General features: G+C 41.8%; 1 pseudogene; it reads right to left on the reverse strand.

Moving 5' to 3' along the window:
• The window catches only part of LOC136159108 (17S U2 SnRNP complex component HTATSF1 pseudogene), a 210,718-nt pseudogene extending 190,955 nt beyond the window's left edge, over positions 1 to 19,763 (reverse strand).
• Positions 19,764 to 20,292: the final 529 nt, after the last annotated feature.

Raw genomic sequence — 20,292 nt, forward strand, 5'->3', positions numbered from 1 at the left:
CTTTGCATGAAATGTTCCCTGGTATCTCTAATTTTCTTGGAGAGATCACTAGTCTTTCCCATTCTATTGTTTTCCTCTATTTCTTTGCACTGATCTCTGACGAAGGCTTTCTTATCTCTACTTGCTATTCTTTGGAACTCTGTACTCAAATGGATATATCTTTCCTTTTCTCCTTTGCATTTTGCTTCTCTTCTTTTCACAACTATTTGTAAGGCCTCCTCAGACAGCCATTTTGCTTTTTTGCATTTCTTTTTCTTGGGGATGGTCTTGATCCCTGTCTCCTGTACAATGTCACGAACCTCCATCCATAGTTCATCAGGCACTCTGTCTATCAGATCTAGTCCCTTAAATCTTTCTCATTCCACTGTATAATCGCTAGGGATTTGATTTGGGTCATACCTGAATGGTCTAGTGGTTTTCTCCACTTTCTTCAATTTAAGTCTGAATTTGGCAATAAGGAGTTCATGATCTGAGCCACAGTCAGCTCCCGGTCTTGTTTTTGCTGACTGTATAGAGCTTCTCCATCTTCAGCTGCAAAGAATATATCAATCTGATTTCGGTGTTGACCATCTGGTGATGTACATGTGTAGAGTCTTCTCTTGTGTTGTTGGAAGAGGGTGTTTGCTATGACTAGTGTGCCCTCTTCGCAAAACTCTATTAGCCTTTGCCCTGCTTCATTCTGTACTCCAAGGCCAGATCTACCTGTTACTCCAGGTGTTTCTTGACTTCCTACTTCTGCATTCCAGTCCCCTTTAATGAAAAGGACATCTTTTTGGGTGTTAGTTCTAGAAGGTCTTGTAGGTCTTCATAGAACCGTTCAACTTCAGCTTCTTCAGCATTACTGGTCGGGGCATAGACTTGGATTACCGAGGTACTGAATGGTTTGCCTTGAAAACGAACAGAGATCATTCACTACATGATGTTATATGTGGAGTCTTAAAACAACTGAGCTCATAGATACAGGGAACAGATCAGTAGTTGGCACAGGCAGGGGCTGAGGGGTGAGTTTAATGGGGTCAAAAGTTCACAGACCTCAGTTACAAAATAAATGTCATGTGTATATAATATACAGCATGGTGATTGTAGTTAATAATGGTATATTGCATATATTAGAGCTGCTAATCATGTAAATCTTCAAAGTTCTCATCATAAGAAAAAAAACTGTTAACTATGCATGGTGATGAATGTTAACTAGACTTACTCTGGCAATCCTTTCATGAGAGATACAAATACCAAGTCATTATGCTGTATACCTAAATCTAATATGGTATTACATGCCAAAATACCTTAATTTTTAAATTTTTAATAAAAAATGAAATTTTTTAAAGAGATGTTTAAGCCAAAGATTAGCTAAGAGCTACACATAAAGGGAAGACTCATGTGACAAAGTAACTTCAACTGACCTCAGCCTCCAGACTGACTAACACCTCCTGATACCTAGCACTACAGTGAAAATGGCACTACACTCTCATTCCTTAAGAGATGAGGCAGCAATGCACTGTGGACAACATATAAACAGGAGGAAACTCCTATTCCAGACTGGGGGAGGGGAGAGTTTTTAACACCAACTTATTTTGAATCTTATCAAATCATTAATAATTACTAAATTCTCAGTAATAAGATGCAAATGCAAAGTGATAGGATTATGCTGTGAGTAGTTTTAATTTTTAAAATGCATGTTTTAGTACAAACATCAAATATACATATGCATGATTCTTGCATTACTGCAAATGATCCCAAAATCTAGTCTAAAGAGAGGTCTTATTATAGTATGATTACTCTCATCAGGATTCTTAGCAATTCAAGACTGCCATGGTCCAGAATGATGCAGAAGTTTAGAAACTAGTAACCCGTGCACGCGAACACTGTCTATGTCTTCTTCATTGGTGAAAATGTGAAATCAAGGCTTTAACTTGGCCAGCTTTGTATTGGAAACCAATAGGCTTGGTTGTTTTGCTTCCTTATTTTGACAGGATGGCATTTTTAAAATAAGTTCTTGTGAGGCATTCATATTTCCTTTGGGCCTTGACTTTGTCTCCTAAAATATTCAGGTCCCTTTTTAAAGCTATGTCCTTCCAAAGACTATATCAATGATGAAATAATTATTAGACTTAGCTTGTGATGCAAGTGACCAAAAGCCCCAACAACAGTGGCTTTAAAAAGACTGAAATTTAGAACTTCCCTAGAGGTCCAGTGGTTAAGAATCTGCCTGCCAATGCAGAAAACAGGTTCGTTCCCTGGTCTGGGACGATCCCACATGCCTCCAGACAACTAAGCCCATGTACCACAACTACTGAGCCCATGCACCCTACAGCCTGTGCTCCACAACAAGAGAAGCCACCACAATGAGAAGCCTGTGCATCACAATGAAGAGTAGCCTTCACTTGCTGCAACTAGAGAAAGCCCATGAGCAACAGCAAAGACCCAGTGCAGCCAAGATAAATGAATGAAAAGTTTTTAAAGCATCCATGCTTCCACTGCAGGTTCAATCCCTGGTTGGGGAACTAAGATCCCACATGCCTCAAGTGAAAGTGATAGTTGCTCACTTGTGTCCAACTCTTTGCGACTCCATGGACTGTAGCCTGCCAAAGTCTCTGTCCATGGTATTCTCCAGGCAAAAATAGTGGAGTGGGTAGCCATTCCCTTCTCTAGAGGATCTTCCTGACCCAGGGATCAAACCTGGGTCTCCTTCATTGCAGGCAAATTCTTTACCACATGAGCCACCAGGGAAGCCACCATTCACGGCCAAAAAAAAAGAAGTGTGTTCTTTTTCCGATAAGCATCAGCAGTCTAGCACTGAGCTGGTAGCTCCATGATCATAAAGGATCCAGTCTCCTTCATCTTTTAATGAGGCCTACACCTCAGAACCCAGACAACTGTTCCATACAAACACAGCCATCAACACCAACATTCCAGCAAGCAGAGGAGGAAGGAAAGGAAAGAACACACAATCTCTCTTTAAGAAAACATAGGGTAGATGGCACACCCTGCTTCCTCTCACCACCCATTTTCCCTGGTCACACCCCTTACAAAAGAGGCCGAAACAAGAAGTCATTATTTTAAGCAGCCATGGGCCCGTCTATCACCAGAATGATTCTGTTACAGCAGGAGAAAAGGAAAATGGATTTTAAAGGAGAATCAGCAAACTCAACCACACTATTCCTGAGTAAAACGATCACTTTTATGTGTTATTTCCCAGCTTGGGATAACTATTCTGGTATGCTGTACATTTTCCAGATGTTACTTTTTCTATCAGAAGGAGAATAAAAAAGCAAAATAGTTTTCAACTATTTCTAGTATTCAAGGGATATTGGACATTGTATTGGTGCTTTCACATTTGTTATCTCCTTTAATTCTCACAAGGTATTGTCCTCATTCAGGGAAATTAAGATTCACAGCACTGATATGAGAAATGGAAGTATTTAAAGCTTAAGCCTCTCCTAATTTTCTCCCCTATGAAATGTATTTAGCAAAGTTCTTTTCCTCCTTAGAATCTAATCAAAGACCCCTATTCAACTCTCCCCATGACCAAGACCTTTTTCTGAAGCACCAGTAAATAAGTCAGGATTCTGCCATGCATCTGTAGAAAGGTAATTAACAACATTTGCAATGTGGAGTAGAAATTCTCAAGTGTTTCAGTCTTTAAGTCTCAAATTCATGTTCTTCAGACTCCCATTATTAATGGAATGTTTTATTTTACTGTGTGCTGCTTAGAAGTATCATGTAATGTTACCACTGGCTCTAATGCCACGTAACAATGGAAAGGAACCACTTGGCTTCCACACCAGAAAAACTCCCAACTTTCACCATGTGCTTCAGCAATCCCACCTTTCTGTCCACTCTGGAGTATGTATCATTATATCACTGGGACTTTTAAGGCCACTGAATTCATACTTGTAGCAGAAGATATTTATTGAGTGTTTCATATGTGCCAATGATGTGGAAATGATCTATGAAGTAGAAAGAACTGCTGTCATTATTATTATCCCCATTTTGCGATAAAAACACAGGACCTTAGAAAGGCTTAGGAACATGCCCGAATTCCCATAATTACTATGTAGGAGATCTGGGACTCAAACTTGCTTCTCTTTGACCAAATAGCTCACACTCTTAATTTGCCTACAAGGAACCAGGTACCAGCTCAGATGTTGAAAACACAGCAACTGTGCCATAATCAGTCCCTGTCCTCAAGGAATCACAGTCCAGTGGGATAAATGGCACTGTGCCTTTAATTGCACTGCACTAGGACAAGTTCTAGGACTGCCCAAGACCCACTGTTGTCGGTGCCAACACAGGGGCAGCTAATCCCACACTTGGAATGTAAGACCCTGCGTCGTCTCCTACCTCCTATTGTCTCCAGTATCTCTCTACCTGGGGACCAGAGTCTCACACGTCTTTCTTTCCTTAGTCCCTAACACAATCCCTGACACAAAGCAAGTATTCATGCAACGGCCCATACTATGGAAGCAGTACAACCCAGAATGGAGAGTGGGTACCCTGACGTGTAAGACGACCTGGGACTAAATCCACACTTTCTAGCTGAAAGGCTACCAGCCTAGACGTACACCAATCTCATTTCTCATCTAGTGGTATTAGAAGACACATGAACTAGTAGGAAAGACAAGTCCCAGCATGAGCAGCAACTGAGCTGCCTCTAATCACTGGGCCAGCTTCTGGCAGAGGGAGGAGGACACTGAGGAAGCAGTCACAAAGCAGAAGGTTTCTGAGAAGTGGGAGAGACCTGGAATGCTAAGGACTAAAGTTGTTTTCTTTTTCAAAAATGCCTGTCAGTCGTCTAAAAATCCTCCTCCAGCAGCAAAGATGAAGACATTATGCAACGACTGAAGGGCACTGGAGAGACCTGGAGGACTGGTCACTTCAGCAGCAAACTGCAACAGAAAATAGCTAAAGCGATCGAAACACCATTGATCAACTGATGAAGTCACAGCACTCTAAGTCTGCACAATGAGCAGTTTCAGGGAATCTGAGACTTCTCTGCAGTTGCAATGTCAACTGCAAAAAAAAACCATGAACCTATTTAAGTCAGTATGGAGAGCAGATTGGTGTGGAAAATGAAAGAGAATTAGCATAACCCAGAAAAAAATACATGGTGACCAGTGTGGAAATAAATGAAGACCAATCAAATGAGAGCAAGCAAACATGTTTATTCAGAGCTTGCTATAGAAAGGGAGTCAACCTCTATCACTTACATTTGGCCAAAGGCAGGCAGAAGCATGGGAAAGCTTTACATTTGGAAAAAGAGAAGGCTTCAGGCATGCCCTGATTGGAAGTTGTTGGCATGGGGAAGCTGTAGGCAGGCTAACCAGAAAAGGAACATCTCAAATGATTGATCACGGTATATATTGGGCTTTCACTAACTAGGGCTTCCCAGGTGACTCAGTGAAACTGCCTGACAATGCAGGAGACTCAGGAGACATGCGTTCAATCCCTAGGTTGGGAAGATCCCTGGAGAACAAAATGGCAACCCCTTCCAGTATTCTTGCCTGGGAAATCACAAAGACAGAGGAGCCTGGCAGACTATAGTCCAGAGGGTCGCAAAGAGTCAGAAATGACTGAGCACACATGCATGCAAATTAGTCCTAAGTTTGAAATGGTGACAAAAACTAGGGAAGCTGTCAGTTATTAAGCTAAGCCATCTGGGGCCAATTGTTCTGAAGACTATTGTTTGGCTTCCTGGACCACTTGCTAGAGATAGTGATCTGACTTCCTACAAATCTGACTGATAGCAGGCTGGTTTCCTGGGCTGGTTATGGTTGATAAAGAGTCGAACTCAACTAAGCAACTTCACTTCTTAATTCTTCCTTACGGTTGATAATAGATCAGTTTCCTGCGCTACTTGCTGCAGATGGTGGGTGAGAGTTTTGTTTTTATATATGGTGTGACCTTTATCTGTTTGTAATAGGAAAAGGAGTATGTCCAGGCTGTATATTGTCACCCTGCTTATTTAATTTATGTGCAGAGTACATCATGAGAAACCCTGGGCTGGTTGAAGCACAAGTTGGAATCAAAATTGACAGGAGAAATATCAATAACCTCAGATATGCAGATGACACAGCAGAAAATGAATAAAAACTAAAGAGCCTCTTGAAGAAAGTGAAAGAGGAGAGTAAAAAAGTTGGTTTAAAGCTCAACATTCAGAAAACTAAGATCATGGCATCTGGTCCCATAACTTCCTGGCAAATAGATGGGGAAACAGTACAAACACTGGCTGACTTTACTTTGGGGGGTTCCAAAACCACTGCAGATCATGACTGCAGCCATGAAATTAAAAGATGCTTACTCCTTGGAAGGAAAGTTATGGCCAACCTAGACAGCATATTAAAAAAACAGAAACATTACTTTGCCAACAAAGGTCTGTCTAGTCAAGGCTATGGTTTTTCCAGTGGTCATGTATGGATGTGAGAGTTGGACTATAAAGAAAGCTGAGCACCAAAGAATTGATGCTTTTGAACTGTGGTGTTGGAGAAGACTCTTGAGAGTCCCTTGGACTGCAAGGAGATCCAACCAGTCCATCCTAAAGGAGATCAGTCCTGGATGTTCATTGGAAGGACTGATGTTGAAGTCGAAACTCCAATACTTTGGCCACCTGATGCGACCTGACTCATTAGAAAAGACCCTGATGCTGGGAAAGATTGAAGGTGAGAGGAGAAGGGGATGACAGAGGATGAGATGGTTGGATGGCATCACCGAGTCAATGGACATGAGTTTGGGTAAACTCTGGGAGTTGGTGATGGACAGGGAGGCCTGGCTTGCTGCAGTCCATGGGGTCCCAAAGAGTCCAACAAGACTGGGCGACTGAACTGAATTGATATTCCCTCTCCCTGGGGAAAAACACTTTAGAATAATCTAGCACAAGACTGATGTCAGTATACTGTGAATAGGTCCACGGCTCTACTTTCTAGTTGTATGACTTGCACAAAGTTGCTTGCTTCCTTAACCCTCAGTTTTCTCATCTGCAAAGTGGTGATATCGCATAATAAGAGTTTGATGAGCAGTGAATGACGTAGGGCACCTAGCATGTTTAGCATAGTGCCTGGACATGAAGAGTAGCCCATTGATGTGAGCTGCTATTAACATTATGAATATTATCAGTATCCTTTTTTACCTAACCTAATCCAGGGATTTAACCAGATAAAGAGGATGAAATTGCAAAGGATACCATTCCAGGAAAAACCTTATGGAGAGGTTTAATAGGATATAAAGAAGATATTGGATGCTCTGTATGATCACAAAAAGATTAGTTGGTAAAGGCATATGAATCCCCCATGCTCAGAGAACCAGAGAGTTGCCTTTAGTATCTTATGATTGATACTAAACTGCCTGAGAGTAAATTGATTCCAGAGAAAGTTACATGGCGGCAATATGGGAAAAAAGTACAGAGGAGGTTAAAACAATTTGCAAACTTGTGAGAAGAGACAACAAAAGAACACAAGATAATAAGAATATCATGACATCTCCTGAAATAGACACTATTATCACACCTATTTTACCTACAAGAAGATGGAGGCAGAGAGGACTTAGTAACCTGATGGTCACAGTCATAATCAAAAAGAAACTTTAGCAGCTTAGTAGAAATTTGCAGGAAAAAAAAAAAAAGACCTAGATGGTTCTATTAAGAACACAGCACAGAAATAGAGGCTTAGGTACAAATGAACTGAGCATGTGGAACAAAAAAGTTTATAATCACCAAGTTGTCTTTTCAAAATGTCCCCCTATTATGAAATATCAGGATTTTGCATTTCAGCATTATGGAACTATTGTATTTAGTTATACTTGCTTCCCACATTTTCCATTAAGTTTCTTGGAAATGTTATTCACTTTCCTGAGGGGAGAAGATGCCTGAAAGAGGCAAATTATTCTTTCTGCAACAGGACCTAAACATCCCTTCTCTCTCAGCCTTGACCTCCAAGATCCCAAGGACCTCCTCCTAGCAGCTAACACCAGAGCAGGCTTTGGTTCAAAGAGACTGAGTCTGTATTGTAAGAAAAGAAGAGGAACAGCCACTAAAAATGTTTGGTTGATTTAACAAGGCAGTTTGTGTACCTTCTGGAATGTACAAGTTGTTAATAAATTGCATTTCTTACCTTTTTATAGAGTACATTCCTAGTGTGGTGTTTTGGTTTATGTTTTATGATAGGTGCTATAGTTTCAGCGTCTGAATATGGATTTCATTAATCCTTAATTTGTGCCTCCACCAGAAGGAATTGCGCCTTCTAGACTTTGCAAACAGTGCCCTCTCCTGGATGAAGTGACACCTGCTTTTCTGATCTGCAAAACTTAGAGACAAGGACATGAATGCTAAAATACAGGAAAGGCTCTGGAGACCCCCATATATGGGATTTCTGGCCTCTCTCAGGGATGCAAAGAGATGGTACCCAGGCCCAGTTCTGTCCCAGTGAAAGGTGAGAGCCCTGGACTTGCATGGCTATAAAGAAAAAGAAAAGAAAGAAAAGCCAAGGACCTGAGGATATGATCACTGGTCTGGATCCAGAAGTCTAAACATCTGACAATGAGTTGGATGGATGAAATTAATCTCACTTCAGATTGCTGCAGGAACCCAAACAGAACTTTGATGGGCTTAACGAAAAAAAAGTCACATACTTAATGCTTAGGATGACTCCTGAAAATCAGATCTTAATCATCTACTAAATTTGTTTAACTTCACCAAAGCAACTGAGTTGGACTGCATTTAAAGGATGCTTTTTGAAGCTGTTGAGAGCTTGAGGAAACACTGGTTTCTCTAAAAAAGAATAGAGAAGGGGTTCGTGATCACTGGTGCTATTCATCAATATTTCCCATTCTCTTTCTGGAGAAGGATAAGGACTACACTTTCTGTTTCTCCGTGAATTTAGATGTGGACAGGTGGTTTGCTATAGCCAATCAAGTGTGAGTGAAAGTTATGCCTTGAAGAATTGGTGCAAGGTTTACCACCTTTCCTTCTTTTCCACCATAGGGTGGACAAACTATAGCCCACAACCCAAATCCAGCCCACGGCCAATTTTTATAAATAAAGCTTTATTGGGACACAATCATGTCCGTTCTTTTACACACAGTCTATGGCTGCTTGCTTGCTGCACAGCAGAGTTGAGTAGCTGCCACAGAGACCATATGGCCTGCAAAACTGAAAATATTTACCATCTGGCCCTTTACAGAAAAAGTCTGTGAACCTGTGCTCTCAACAGTGGGGGGGACCCTGAAAGAAAACATCATGGAGCACAGCTCATGCTGGACAAGACTGACACGTCGCAACACAGCTCGAGAATGAAATTAACCCTCACTGTTTTAAGCCACTGAGATTTTGAAGTGGTTTTGCTGCCCCAGCATGACAGATCTAACAAAAATAGCAAAAGAGAATGTATACCCAGAATGTAAAACACCTTGAAAGAAACTCTCCAAATACTAATGATGGAGAATATGCAAATTCAATGTCATTGACATTATTCTTTTAACCATGTGGGGAATAAGCATGATCCCCACATGCAAATGAGGCTGTTATCAGGTAAGCCAGACAAGTGTGATACTTTTCCCCCTAAAATCTAATTGAATTAATTTCTGTATCTAAGGAAGGCCAGCCAGCTCTAATCAGACACTGGTTTGTTTTATGAGAGGAGTAAAGAGGCTCATTACAGCAAATCCCAGGCATGTTGATAAATTCCCAATCTTGGGCTCTCATAAAAACTCAGAAACACACTTTCCATTGCCTTCCACACTTCTTCTGAATCACTGAGCCAGAGGCAGCTGCCTGATTTGTGACCTTCAGCCATCCGCCATCTCTCGTAGATCATTTTCACCAAATAGAGTCTTAAAATTGTCATCATTTTCTTTACATCGACATTTGAAAGAAATGTTAGATTGATCCACCACTGGGTTAGCTATTTTGCAACTTCTCCCAGCTGGTTAAGGAAGTCGTTGTAAATAAATGTAGCTTTTCTGGACATTTTAAATGGTAGCAATCACAACAATTTTAGCAACACAGAGAGGAAGGGAGGAGAGAGAAAAGGAAAACTGGAGAAAATGGTCTGCGGGCAACACACATCACCCCTAGAGAGCTGGAGCAGAGCCTTTCCCAGCCCCCTCTGGCTGGAAGCTGGAGCCACCTAGCAGCCAGGAGCTTGGAGGAAGAGGAGCACTGCCTGTCTGTGCGGTCCACCAGCCGTGACGTCACATCTGGCTTCATCTAAAAACTCCTCTGCGTCCCAAGGGAGGACACAGAGCACTGGAGAAGCATGGCTGCTTATTAACCCCCAGCAGCTTAGAGGTGGTTCCACTGAACCCTGGCTGAAAGAGACAGCAGGTACCCCACAAGGTCATGGCAGCTAAGCTGGGAGATTCCATCAGAAAGACATCTGTGGAGCTAGGGCTCAATTCATCTGAACCTAGGAGTGGGACAAAGGGGATGGCAGGAGTGATGTACTCTGTCTCAGGGATCAGCCTCTAGGCATCCTGTAAAATGGCTCCATCCCCGGACGCTGGATTTGTGCTGCTCATAACTGCTTCATCCAAATTCAGTTCAGAATGGAAATTCTCCTAACTGATACAGAACTTCATGCTCCCTCGGGCTGTGGCTTGTGTTCTCTAAGGATTCAAAAACTAAGGAGACAAGGAAGGAAGCGTCTTTTCCCTTTTGCCATCAATGCCAGCCTTCTTATGAGCCTGTGTGACTCCTTCCAATCTATTCCAGGACAATAAGGAGAAATAAGTTTCCCAACCTTTTAGAGCAGGTAGGAACCATAAGAATGGAAATAGAGCTGGAGGCCTCAGCTGAAGGGGTTGAACTGAGACTCGGATTCTGGTTTTGCCAATTGCCTGTAGTTGCTTGTTAAGTTCACAGGTAATTTGCAACTAAGGCAGCTGCTGAACACACAAAAAACAAAAGTTCAAAACGGCCTTACTAAATTAAAGGTGAGACCCAAAGGCACCAGCAAATGAAGGTTAATAGAGGGCTTCTACTGCATCTCAGATTAAGGGAAAAACAGCAAAACTACCCAAGTACAAACAGCATGTGGAAGTACTGGCCATGAGCGTGAATGGCAGAGGAAGATCTCAAGGTCTTAGTGGACAAGTTCACTGTGCCAGAAATGTAAGAGAAATGCTAAATAAGAATATAAAAAACAGCAATTGTGAAATAATCTTCATTGGCGCAAGTACTCTCTTACTCAACACACTTCACTGAATGCCTACTATGTTCCAGGGCAAGATTCAGCAAACCAGGGCCCACAAGTCAAATCTGACCCACTACTTGTTTTTGCATGGCCCTTGAGCTAAGAATGATTTTCACATTTCTATAATGCAAAATGAAAAAACAGTATTAGCATTTCAGAAACAACAGCTATTCAAAGAAGATAGGACATAATCTCTTGGCCTGCAATGGCTAAAGTATTGCTATCTGTCTCTTTTTAGGGAAAAAGAGGGTTTCCAACCCCCTAATCTAGGGGTAAAAAGTTCAATAAGAAATAACCCTTACCCTCAAGGAACTCACAGTTTGGTATGAACTTCATAAACAGTATCAGTGCACCTTGTCCTGTCCTTTCCTGGCTTCACAACCTAGAAGCAAGATAGAAAATTTAAAGGAAGCTCATGGAAAGTTATAAAGGTTAATAAAAGAATGGGAAGAAGAATTTATGAGAAAATTTTAAAGGAATTTGGATTATTTATTCTCAAGAAAAGGAGACTATGGGGAGACTTAAGAATAGCCTTCAAATATTTGAAGAGATATTATTAAGCAAAAGGTTTTTCCATTATGGACATAAAGATTAATAGAATGTAGTCTAAAATTTTTTATTATAGAAACGGAAGGATTTCCTGGAAGGCTTTTAAACTTCTACAATGAATTGAGAAATCCATTTTCTTTAATCTTCTAAAACTAGTGTCTTTTCTCATCTGTCTGGAGCTGTTAAATGTTTGAGTGTTGTCTGAGCTAAAGGTAGAGGTGGAGTAAATGTCCTAAGTCCAATCCAGGTCTCTGATTCTTCCATTCAGAACTTGGGGGTCCTCAGAAGGAAAAAGTCTTTTTCCCCTCCTGGTCTCAGTTTTCCCCTCTTGCAAAATGAGAGCCTAACATGCTCTGAGTCTGTGACTTCCTGGGCAGAAACTCTGATGTGGTCCAGCAGCTGAGGAAGACAAAGGAGCTTCAGGGATCTCCTTTGATGAGAGAGGAGGCAACAGAAGCTGTTTCATTCTTGACATGAATAAAGAATCCCAGACTCAACATCTGTTTTAATGCAAAGGTAACTACTAATTGCAAAAAAAAGAACATATTTACTAGACAGAAAAGACCAAAGAAATTTTGAGCAAATGATGAAAGACTGTACAAGCATAAACAGGGGAATGTCAAGGAGGCATACACAAAGAAAATTATAAAATAAGAAGATAGAAGCAAAAACTGACATTCCACAATCCCAGTCAATGCGATGGGGTCAAAGGCTCCTCCTTCGAAGATGAACTCTTAGATAAGACCTAAGTTCAAAATTCTACTACATGCTGTTTACAAGAGAGCCACTGAAAACCAAATGGCACACAAGCGTAAAAAATATAGGGTTTAATATGGAACTTGGTTCATGATAGGCATGCTGAAGTCGTTAAGGGTAAAGCATACTAAAGGCTGCAACTGACCATGGAATTCATCAAAAAATAAAGTAAGATGAAAAGATGTTTACATAGAGAGATGGATGGAGAGATATGTGAAAAAGTAAATATAGGAATATATTAAATGTAGATGCTACCCCTGATTGGGAAGATCCCTTGGAGGAGGGCACAGCAACCCACTTCAGTATTCTTTGCCTGGAGAATCCCAAGGACAGAGGAGCCTGGTGGACGACAGTCTACAGGGTGGAGGAGTTGGCTATGACTGAGCGACTAAGCACAGCACAGCCCAGGAGGTGAATATACAGATGCTTACCCAACAGTTTTGTACGTCTGAACTTCGTTATACTAAAAACTCTGGGGGAAAGTGACTGGCCAGAAATAAATTAAACAAGTATAAAGACTGAGATTTCATTTTTGTTGATTCTATCGATGCATAAAGAAAAAGAAAGCTCTTTAAAATAAGTGATATCTGAAGTAGGCAGAATTTGAGTTATTTGGGCTTCTTTGCCCTGCTCTTTTTATAGCTTTGATAATAATTCCCAGGCCCACACCAGGAGGTCAACTTCCTTTAATGTACTCTGTGCTTCTGTCCAAATATGACCATCCCTTCCTTTTTAGGGAAGATCATAACGAACCACAGTTTAAAGACAGATTTTAGGAAATGGTGTTATTAGAGGCTTCCTGATGCTGATTTACATCTAGAACTCTCCATCAGTAGAAGGACATCGGTCTTAGAATCATATAGAGTGTGATGTCATCCCAGTTTCATCACACTATAGCCATGCGCATGTTAATTAAACACTGGTCTTTGGTTAAAGAAAGATATAACATTGAATATGTTATCTGATATGACATAACTGTACCTCCACTCAGGTTTCTAATAAGCACCTTACACTTAATATGCTAAAACCTGCACTCCTGATTTTTCACCTCAATCCTGTTTCTCTTATGGTGGTGGTTTAGTCACTAAGTCCTGTCCAACTCCTGCAATGCCATGGAGAGTAGCCTGCTAGGCTACTCTGTCCATGGGATTCTCCAGGCAAGACTACTGCAGTGATTTTTCCACTTCCTTCTCCTGGCGATCTTCCCAACCCAGGAATCAAACCTGGGTCTCCTGCACTGCAGGCAGATTCTTTATGAACTGAGCTATAAGCCTCCCCTACTTCAAATGTGGAAGTTTCTCAGTCCAAAATCCTTGGAGTCACCTCTTTTCTCTTTCATACTCCATTTATGATGCAAATCCTTCAATAGATTGTGGCTCAACCTTCAACAGATAACCAGAATCAGATTGATTTCATCACATCCAATGCTACATCTCTGGTGCCAACCACTACGGTTTCTTTTCTGGATTATTGCAACAGCCCTGGAACTGGCCTCAAACTTTAGGCCCCTCAGATTAGCCTCAACACAGTAGCCAGACTGGTCTCTTAAAATGATATCTAATCATGTCAATTCTCTGCTCAGAATTCTTCAGTGGCCCCCATCTCAATCAGTTAGTTCAATCACTCAGTCGTGCCCAACTCTTTGTGACCCCATGGATTATAGCACACCAGGCCCCCCTGTCCATCACCAACTCCCAGAGTTTACTCAAACTCATGTCCATCGAGTCGGTGATGCCATCCAACCATCTCATCCTCTGTCATCCCCTTCTCCTCCTGCCTTCAATCTTTCCCAGCATCAGGGTCTTTTCTAATGAGTCAGCTCTTCGCATCAGGTGGCCAAAGTATTGGAGTTTCAGCTTCAGCATCAGTCCTTCCAATGAACACCCAGGACTGATCTCCTTTAGGATGGACTGGTTGGATTTCCCTGCAGTCCAAGGGACTCTCAAGAGTCTTCAACACCACAGTTCAAAAGCATCAATTCTTCGGCACTCAGTTTTCTTTATAGTTCAACTCTCACATCCATACATGACCACTGGAAAAACCATAGCCTTGACTAAACAGACCTTTGTTGGCTAAGTCATCTCTCTGTTTTTTAATATGCTGTCTAGGTTGGTCATAACTTTTCTTCCAAGGAGCAAGCATCTTTTACTTTCATGGCTGCAGTCACCATTTGGAGTGATTTTGAAGCCCCAAAAATAAAAGTCTGTCACTGTTTTCACTGTTTCCCCATTTATTTGCCATGAAGTGATCGGACCAGATGCCATGATCTTAGTTTTCTGAATGTTGAGTTTTAAGTTAACTTTTTCACTCTCTTCTTTCACTTTCATCAAGAGGCTCTTTAGTTCTTTTTCACTTTCTGACATACTTTGGTGTCATCTGCATATCTGAGGTTATTGGTATTTCTCCCAGCAATCTTGACTCCAGCTTGTGCTTCATCCAGCCCAAAATTTCTCATGATGTACTCTGCATATAAGTTAAATAAGCAGGGGGACAATACACAGCCTTGACATACTCCTTTCCCTATTTGGAACAAGTCTATGTTCCATGTCCAGTTCTAACTGTTGCTTCCTGACCTGCATACAGATCTCTCAAGAGGCAGGTCAGGTAGTCTGGTATTCCCATCTCTTGAAGAATTTTCCACAGTTTGTTGTGATCCACACAGACAAAGGCTTTGACATAGTCAATAAGCAGAAGTATATGTTTTTCTGGAACTCTCTTGCTTTTTCTGTGGTCCAGTGGATGTTGGCAATTTGATCTCTGGTTCCTTTGCTTTTTCTAACTCCAGCTTGAGCATCTGGAAGTTCACAGTTCATGTACTGTTGAAGCCTGGCTTGGAGAATTTTGAGCATTACTTTACTAGTGTGTGAGATGAGTGCAATTGTGTGATAGCTTGAGCATTCCTTGGCATTGCCTTTCTTTGGGACTGGAATGAAGACTGACCTTTTCCAGTACTGTGCCCACTACTGAGTTTTCCAAATTTGCTGGTATATTGAGTGCAGCACTTTCACAGCATCATCTTTTAGGATTTGAAATAGCTCAGCTGGAATTCCATCACCTCCACTAGCTTTGTTCAGAGTGATGCTTCCTAAGGTCCACTTGACTTTGCACTCCAGGATGTCTGGCTCTAGGTGAGTGATCACACCATCATGATTATCTGGGTAATGAAGATTTTTTTTTTCTTTTGGGTGGTTTATTTTTTTATTTTATTTTTTAAATTTTAATTGGAAACTAATTACTTTACAATATTGTGGTGGTTTTTTCCATACAGTCACAAGAATTAGCCATGGATATACATGTGTTCCCCATCCTGACCCTTCCTCCCACCTCCCTCCCCATCCCATTCCTCAGGGTCATCCCAGTGCACCAGCCCTGAGCACCCTGCCTCATGCATCGAACCTGGACTGCCGATCTATTTCACATATGGTAATATACATGTTTCAATGCTATTCTCTCAAATCATCCCACCCTTGCCTTCTCCCACAGAGTCCAAAAGTCTGTTCTTTACATCTGTGTTTACTTTGCTGTTTCTCATATATGGTCATCATCACCATCTTTCTAAATTCCATATATATGCATTAATATACTGTATTGGTGTTTTTCTTTCTGACTTACTTCACTCTGTATAATAGGTTCCAGTTTCATCCACCTCATTAGAATGGATTTAAATGCATTCTTTTTAATAGCTGAGTAATATTCTACTGTATATATGTACCACAGCTTTCCTATCCATTTGTCTGCTGATGGACATCTAGGTTGCTTCCATGCCCTAGCTACTGTCAAACAGTGCTGCGATGGACATTAGGGTACACATGTCTCTTTCAATTCTGGTCTCCTCAGTGTGTATGCCCAGCAGTGGGATTGCTGTGTCGTATGGCAGTTCTATTTCCAGCTTTTTAAGGAATCTCCACACTGTTCTCCATAGAGGCTGTACTAGTTTGCATTCCCACCAACAGTGTAAGAGGGTTCCTTTTTCTCCACACCCTCTCCAGCATTTATTGTTTGTAGACTTTTTGATAGCAGCCATTCTAACCAGCGTGAGATGGTACCTCATGGTGGTTTTTATTTGCATTTCTCTGATAATGAGTAATGTTGAGCATCTTTTCATGTGTTTGTTAGCCATTTATATGTCGTCTTTGGAGAAATGTCTGTTTAGTTCTTTGGCCCTTTTTCTAATTGGGCTGCTTATTTTTCTGGTATTGAGCTACAGGAGCTGCTTGTATATTTTTGAGATTCTTTGTCAGTTGATGAAGTTTTTTTTTGTATAGTTCTGTGTATTCTTGCCACCTCTTCTTAATATCTTAAGGTTAGGTACATACCATCAGCAGACGAATGAATAGGAAAACTGTGGTACATATACACAATGGTATTTTACTCAGCTATTAAAAAGAATGCTTCTGTTAGGTACACACCATTTCTGTCCTTTATTGAGCCCATCTTTGCATGAAATGTTCCCTGGTATCTCTAATTTTCTTGAAGAGATTCCTAGTCTTTCCCATTCTATTGTTTTCCTCTATTTCTTTGCACAGATCACTGAGGAAGGCTTTCTTATCTCTCCTTGCCATTCTTTGGAATTCTGCATTCAGATGGGTATATCTTTCCTTTTCTCCTTTGCCTTTAGCTTCCTTCTTTTCACAGCTATTTGTAAGGCCTCCTCAGACAACCATTTTGCCTTTTGCATTTCGTTTTCTTGGGGATGGTCTTGATCCCTGCCTCCTGTACAATGTCATGAACCTCCGTCCATAGTTCATCAGGCAATCTGTCTATCAGAGCTCTTCCCTTGACTCTATTTCTCACTTCCACTGTATAATCGTTAGGGATTGATTTAGGTCATACCTGAAGAGTCTAGTGGTTTTCCCTACTTTCTTCAGTTTAAGTCTGAATTTGGCAATAAGGAGTTCATGATCTGAGCCACAGTCAGCTCCCAGTTTTGTTTTTGCTGACTGTATAGAGCTTCTCCATCTTCAGCTGCAAAGAATATAATCAATCTGATTTCAGTGTTGACCATCTGGTGATGTCCATGTGTAGAGTCTTCTCTTGTGTTGTTGGAAGAGGGTGTTTGCTATGACCAGTGTGTTCTCTTGGCAAAATTCTACTAGCCTTTGCCCTGTTTCATTCTGTATTCTCAATCAGAGTCAAACCCAAACTCCTTCTTCAATGGCTTACAAGGTCTCTGGGTTACTATCTCTGACACTTCATCTTCCCTGTTTCTCCACCATTCACTCAGCTCCAGCCATACCAGCCTCCTTATCATTCACTGAACTTGTCAAGCACAAACCAGTCCCAGAGCACCCGCTGTTCTCTCTGCTTGGAACCCTCCTCTCCCTAATATCTACATGATTCACTCTCTTCCCCTCTTTACATCTCTGCAAAAGTACCCACCTTAGTCATGGACCTCCCCTCCCCAACTATGTGACATGGCCATACCCCGACCCCCACACTCCCAAGTGCGCAAACTGCTTTATCCTATTCCACGGTGCTTATCTTTCTCCATTGTATTACATATTTGTTTCCTCTGGTCTGTGTTCCCCACCCCTCATACATAAGCTTTAAGAGGCCAAGAAACTTTATTTTGTCTCCTCTGTATGCTCAGAACTATAACAGAACATGGCACTAGTTTCTCCTCAATTTGTTAAAAGAATATAAAAGTGCTTTGAAAATCATAAAGCTGTAAATACATGTGATGGGGCATTATTCTTATTTACATGGGTAAACCATAAGAGAGCCTTTTTAAAAAATCCCCTGTTCATTTTTCTCCTCAACTTTGCTACATATAAGGAGATTCTTCCTCTGCCACCTGCAGACTAGCTACTGCCACACTTCAGGTGATACCCAGGGGTGTGACTCAAAACAACAAAACTGGAAACAGAACTGCCATATGACCCAGCAATCCCACTCCTGGGCATACACACCAAGGAAACCAGATCTGAAAGAGACACATGCAACCCAATGTTCATGGCAACACTGTTTATAATTGCCAGGATATGGAAGCAACCTAGATGCCCATCAAAAGACAAAGGGATAAGGAAGCTATGGTACATATACACAATGGAATATTACTCAGCCATTAAAAAGAATTCATTTGAATCAGTTCTAATGAGATGGATAAAACTGGAGCCCATTATACAGAGTGAAGTAAGCCAGAAAGATAAACACCAATACAGTATACTAACGCATATATATGGAATTTAGAAAGATGGCAACGATAACCCTATATGCAAAACAGAAAAAGAGACACAGATGTACAGAACAGACTTTTGGACTCTGCGGGAGAAGGCGAGGGTGGGATGTTCTGAGAGAATAGCACTGAAACAAGTATACCATCAAGGGTGAAACAGATCATCAGCCCAGGTTGGATGCATGAGACAGGTGCTCAGGGCTGGTGCACTGGAAGACCCAGAGGGATAGGGTGGGGAGGGAGGCGGGAGAGGGGATCGGGATAGTGAACACACGTAAATCCATGGCTGATTCATGTCAATGTACGGCAAAAACCACTACAATACTGTAAACTAATTAGCCTCCAACTAATAAAAATAAATGGAAAAAAAATTTTTTTAACTGAAAAAAAAAAAAAAAAACAACCCAGCAGAATAGATACAATGACCCACTGTCACCACTAAAACCCATTAACAATTCCTGGGAAATAAAAATGGAATATGCCCCTATCGGCTGGAACGGCCATCTTCCAGTAATTTGTCAAAATGACCAACACAAAACAAAGGGAGACAGGAAGGACCCCCACTACGTGTTCTCCAGGACTTTCAGAAAACATGGAGTTGTTCCTTTGCCCACATACAAGCAAATCTACAAGAAAAGTGATATTGTAGATATCAAGGGACTGGGTACCTACAAAAAGGAACGTCCCACAAACGTTACCATGGCAAAACTAGGAGTTTTGCCAGCATGCTCTGGCATCACTGTACACAAACAAGGGCAAGATTCTTGCCAAGAGAATGAGTGCGCCTACGGAGCATACTGAGCACCCTTAAGAGCTGAGCTAGCTTCCTAAAACGTGCAAAGGAAAACGATCAGAAAAAGAAGGACGCCAAAGAGAAAGGGGCTTGGGTTCAGCTGACGCGCCAGCCTGCTCCACCCTGAGAAGCACACTTCGTGAGAGTCAATGAAAAGGAGCCTCAACTGTTGGAGCCCGTTCCCTATGAACTCCTGACCTGCCCGGTGTAAAGAAAATAAAGACCTGGACTGTACAAATGTTTCGGGGAAAAAATGGAATCCGGTAATAAAATAGTCTAACCTTTTGTTCTCCTTCGTGGTTAGTCTCTTTTTCGCTCGCTCACAGGGTGACGCCTGTAGAGGCCTTGCCCTCCGGCCTTCAGGCCAGTATTCCCAGAACAAACAGCTGAGCCAGCACCTCAGCTCCAGGGCCGCGCGCAGAAGCAGCGCGCGCAGCCTTCAACCCAAGATGGCGGCGGCGGGCCGCGCAGAGGGGCTGCGCCGGCGTCGCGGTCGCCACGCGCCTGCGCCTGTCCCGCGAGAGCTCAGCCCACTCCCCACTGGCAAGGATGCCCAAAAGGCACTTACCTGTGGACCAGCGATTAAAATTCTGTGCTTTCACTGCAGAGGGAGCAGGTTCCGGGCACTAAGATCCCGAATTCCCTGCAGTTCAGAAAAAAGAAAAACTACTAAAGCAGCCCCACCAATAAAGCAACCTGTAAGGGAGAGCGTGTACTCTACGGCTTGAGCTCACTCCTCTCTGTTCCTTCATCACATTAAAGCTTCCCTTTGCTTCTGAACCAAATTCAGTCTCCTTCTGTTGGCACAAGCGACTCTGGGCAGAAGGGTCCTTGCC

The sequence above is a fragment of the Muntiacus reevesi genome, chromosome 1 (assembly GCF_963930625.1).
Source record: "Muntiacus reevesi chromosome 1, mMunRee1.1, whole genome shotgun sequence".
NCBI classification, from domain to species: domain Eukaryota; kingdom Metazoa; phylum Chordata; class Mammalia; order Artiodactyla; family Cervidae; genus Muntiacus; species Muntiacus reevesi.